We start from the raw sequence: 5793 nt of genomic DNA, 5'->3' as shown, positions 1-5793 counted from the left end.
GGAAAACCAAAACATTAGCGTATTCCCAATGTGGATTCGCGTGTTGTTGTTTTTGGGTTTTGATGTTATTATGGGATTTATAGGAAATCCTCTTTGTGTGAGGGATGGTAATTATTTATGACATTCTACATGATCATTTGGTATAAATTATGGAAGAAGAAAAGGTTGTATGGCAATTATATTTTCAAGAATTTCACAAAAAAACTGCGATTAACCGAGCTTTGGAAACTTAAAGGAGAAAATAGAAAAATCGAAGAATAAAATAGAGAAATAGGAAAAACATCATGTTATTACGTGCCTCGCCAAATGACAGCCGTTGTTCACAGAAATCATGATTTATGCTGCACTATAGAGTAGGAATAAAATTTAAAAGATTCAAAATAGATTTTGAAACTCCTGGCATAACATTCCGGCAATATGGGCGGAAAAGGACGCTGTCAGGATCCGTGCTCTGATTATAGCAATGATAAAAAGTAACATACACACACATATGTATGTGTGTGTGTGTGTGTGTGTGTGTGTGTGTGTGTGTGTGTGTGTGTGTGTGTGTGTGTGTGTGTGTGTGTGTGTGTGTGTGTGTGTGTGTGTGTGTGTGTGTGTGTGTGTGTTTGTGTGTGTGTGTGTGAACAAATACACACATATATATGTTTATCTGTGTGTCTGTGTAGTGTGTATATATATATACATAAATATATATATATATATATATACACATATATATGTATATGTACATATATATATAGATATATATATATATATATATATATATATATATATATTATTTGTGTGTGTGTGTGTGTGTGTGGTGTTTTGTGTGTATACCACACACACACCATACATATATATATATATATATATATATATATATATATATAATAATATATATATGATATATTTTTATATATATATATATATATATTATTATATATTATATATAGATATATTTTATATATATGTGTGTGTGTGTGTATACACACAAACACACACACACACACACACACACACACAAATATATATATATATATATATATATATATATATATATATATACATATATATATTTTATATATATATATATTATATTATATGTATTATATACATATATCATACTACAATATATAATTATATATATATCTATTTTATATATATTAATATATATGTACATATACATATAATGTGTAATATATATATTATATATATATATATATATATATTATATATATATGTATGTATATATATATACACACACACATACACACAGATAAACATATATATGTGTGTATTTGTTCACACACACACACAAACATACACACACACACACACACACACACACACACACACACACACACACACACACACCACACACACACACACACACACACACGCACACACACACACACACACACACACACATCCACACACACAAACACACACACACATATACATATGTGTGTGTATGTTACTTTTTATCATTGCTATAATCAGAGCACGGATCCTGACAGCGTCCTTTTCCGCCCATATTGCCGGAATGTTATGCCAGGAGTTTCAAAATCTATTTTGAATCTTTTAAATTTTATTCCTACTCTATAGTGCAGCATAAATCATGATTTCTGTGAACAACGGCTGTCATTTGGCGAGGCACGTAATAACATGATGTTTTTCCTATTTCTCTATTTTATCTTCGATTTTTCTATTTTCTTCCTTTTAAGTTTCCAAAGCTCGGTTAATCGCAGTTTTTTTGTGAAGTTCTTGAAAAATATAATTGCCATACAAACCTTTTCTTCTTCCATAATTTATACCAAATGATCATGTAGAATGTCATTAAATAATTTACCATCCCTCACACAAAGAGGATTACCTATAAATCCCATAATAACATCACACAAGAACAACAACACGCGAAATCCACATTGGATACGCTAATGTAGGTTCTGATTCTTTATAGACCTTGATCCTATATAGGCGCACCATCTATTAACCTGACTCATACGCGGTCTTATCGCAAGTTTCAGTCACTGATGAACGTTAGGTAGTTCAGTAAGGTTCCGTACGTCTTATCGTTAGTCAGATGGCCTAACTCAAGGTAAGGGGATGTAATGGGATGTCTTGAAATAGCGAGGCTTCATTAGCAGGAGATTTAATGGTTTGCTACGTGGTTAATGGTCTCTCAGATGTATAAAAGGATTGTTTCGGTCTTGACCAGAACTCTGAAGTACATACAAACTGTGACCGATGTTGAACTGCGGAAGATTATTTTTTCTTCACATAAATGTTTTGAAGTAGTTTGTGTAACTAGATTATTAATCCTCTTAACGTCGCTGTATATTCATAATGTTAAAAAAGAGGATTGCTCTCATAAGCAGCATAATGATATTTTTAACACGCACCATCCTCGCGCAACTTATGGCAACGCTATCATTGCTGCCATAGGTGACAACTTTGCAAGTCATTTGGGCATCAATATATCTGCCGACAATTTCAAGAAATCTCCGTTTATGCGTTGTTTGGGTGCAAACACGACGCGCAGGTACCAATTTCCAGCTTTGTAGGATGCGATCGAAAAGTAATAGACGGAAATGAAATGGAAAATGCCAAAAATCGGAAGACAATTCATTTCGAAGGGCATTTGTCGATATCACGTGGAAACATAAAGAGGCAGAGGCCCATTGAGAAAATAACAGTGTTTGGTGTGTTACACGATGTTCCTTTTCCGGTGGTATTGTTGATAATAGTGCAAAAAAGTATTTTTTATCTGATGTAATACAAAAAATCGTTCGAACCGAGAATACAAGGAAGTTTTTCTCCGTTTTTGTTTTTTATTCGACCCAAAGGCACTGGCAACTCGATAACGCGCAAGTCGTTTTTACAGTCCGTTCAATATACGATTATATAAACTGACCTGTAACCCTTTAATTTTTATTTTGAAAATTACAAAGTAGCAGTACTAACATTTAAAGACTGATTAATAACTGTAATAAGAGAATAAAGGGACAAGCCAGTGATATTGTCAGAAACTGTTTTACTGATCTTATCTTGTTGACTATACAGACTCAAAACCACTGCGGTCACCACCATACTGCAAAAATACCAGCAGAAATAATGATAATAGTAACAGTAATTGCAGTAACAATGATGGTAATGGAAATAACATTGCTAACAAAAACAAGAACAGTAACAACAATGAACGTAGTAATGATGATAGTAATAATAATATTAATAAAGATAAAAACTACAATAATATTGATAATAATAAGGGTAATAATGCTAATGAAAATGATGATGATAGTAATGATAATAATAATGAAAATGATAGTAATAATAAAGATAATGGTGATAGGGATGATAATGATAATGGTGATAGGGATGATAATGATAATGGTGATAATGATGATGATAGTAATGATAACGATGATAATAATAACATCAATGATTATAATGATAACAAAAATAATGATAATGATAATAATAGTAATAATAGTAATAATAATGATCATAATAATAACAAAACGACAACTACAAAACTACAACATCAACAACAACAACAACAACAACAACAACAACAACAACAACAATAATAATAATAATAATAATAATAATAATAATAATAATAATAATAATAACAATGATCATTATGATTATAATAACAACGATAACTGTAATGATAGTAATAACAACAAAACAATGATAATAATTATGAGAATGTTGAGAATGATAACGGTGATCATAATAGTGGAAATGAAAGTAAAAATAATAACAATTATAACAATTAGGATGATGAAAATAATAATGGTAATAATAATATCAGTAATCCTAATGATAATACATTATTATTAATATTATTACTATTATTACTACTACTAATACTACTACTAATAATTAATAATAATAATAATAATGATAATAATGATAACAGTAATAATAATAATAATAACAATAACAAATGTACTACTAGCGATAATAATAATAATAATGATGACAATTATAATAATGATGATAATACTTATGGTAATAAAAACATAAATAATAATGATAATGATTATAGTAATAAAATAATAATAACTGTGATAAAAGTAATAATAACAGTGGGACTACTACTACTAACAATTAATAATGATAACAAATTAATATAATGAGCATGGAGATAAAACAACATAATTGTAAAGATTACAAAACAACATCAACAATGCACATAGAACAATAACAGTATCGGAATAATTATGGTGATGAAGATGGTGATACCGGTAATAATGCTCTTAAAATTATACGCATGAAAAATTATTGTCATTATCAATATCATTTACCATTGCATTTTCATTGTTAGAAGCATCATATTGCTGTTGTTATCGTTAGTAATATGAACTACACACAAACAACCATTTATCATTGTCTTTTTCATTGGTAAAATCATTTTGTTTTATTGCTATTGTTAGTTATATGCATTACACACAAAACAATAGAGATAACGATGATTGAGGCACTGACAAATCCTTATAATAATAACAACGTTCATAGCAATACAGTCCCCAAACAAGGTCAGATAAGTACAATTCCGAAGACCCGGGAAGCTGCCGGAAGTTTTGCCTTCGAGCATCTATCTCATCTCGGTGTGTGACCTCGCCTGGCCTGACCTCCTTGTCCTGACACGTGACCTCGGGCAGCTGTATCCTGACTTATAGGTCAGCGCTTATCGGTTTGGTCAAACGTAATCATGATGGCCTGATAACGAGGCAGTTATTTATGATGCCCCATCGCTTACAGAATGCGTCGAACAGAGGGAGTAAAGATAAGGCAGATGATCCCTCTTTCATAATTGAATGCCCGAGTGTGTGTGTGTGTGTGTGTGTGTGTGTGTGTGTGTGTGTGTGTGTGTGTGTGTGTGTGTGTGTGTGTGTGTGTGTGTGTGTGTGTGTTTGTTTGTATTTGCGTGTGTGCGTGCGTGTGTTTGATGAGATACAGATGTAGAAAAGAGAAGGGAGGTAATGTGGTGAGAGAAAGAGAGTGAGAGGAGGGTGAGGGTGAACCAGAAACACCAGAATTTGATAGAAAAACAGATGGACAGCATATCGTCAACCAAGTAAACAATAATTAAAAATAATTAATGTAAAGGGTAGTTAGAGAAAGTTTGATTTATAACTACAAACTCACCATCATGTTCCTACCCTGCACACATATTACACACAGCACACCGCTATCGCAAAAAATCATACATCTTATCCGCTATATAAAAAAAGAAATAATGACTTCGCAAATCAAAACTCTATTAATTTCATATTTACTTATGAAGGTAGAATTTTTAAAAAGTCCCACCCACTCTACCCATTCCATATTCTTTCATAAAATCATAAATTTTGGCCTCTCACACAATGCGAATACCAGTTATTTATTTCTTTTCTTTCTTTCTTTTTTTTTTCATCTGCCAATCGCAAAATAAACATTTTTTTTGTAATTACATCCTCCTCATCGGATTCGCTCTGATGAACTTTCCTCATTAGACTATATTAATTTCATTCCAGCGAACTCACCGATTTGGCAAAAAAAGGGACACTTTTTAGATAAAGGAACATTTTACTAATTATTCAGATTTTTAAAAAATTATATCAATCATAAAACCAATAAGTTATTGTTATAAGAGAACACTCGAATGCGCTATTACAACATGAACATCAACTTCTGTTCATGAAATGTAATGATGATGCTCTGACTCATGACAATGTTGATAGGAATTTTTTTTGTTTCAGTGTCATTAATATCGCAACCATCTCTATTATTATTTTTGTTATTATTGTTAATTTT

Source organism: Penaeus monodon, chromosome 1, assembly GCF_015228065.2.
Source record: "Penaeus monodon isolate SGIC_2016 chromosome 1, NSTDA_Pmon_1, whole genome shotgun sequence".
In the NCBI taxonomy this organism is placed as follows: domain Eukaryota; kingdom Metazoa; phylum Arthropoda; class Malacostraca; order Decapoda; family Penaeidae; genus Penaeus; species Penaeus monodon.
Note: the sequence above shows the minus strand (reverse complement) of the source record.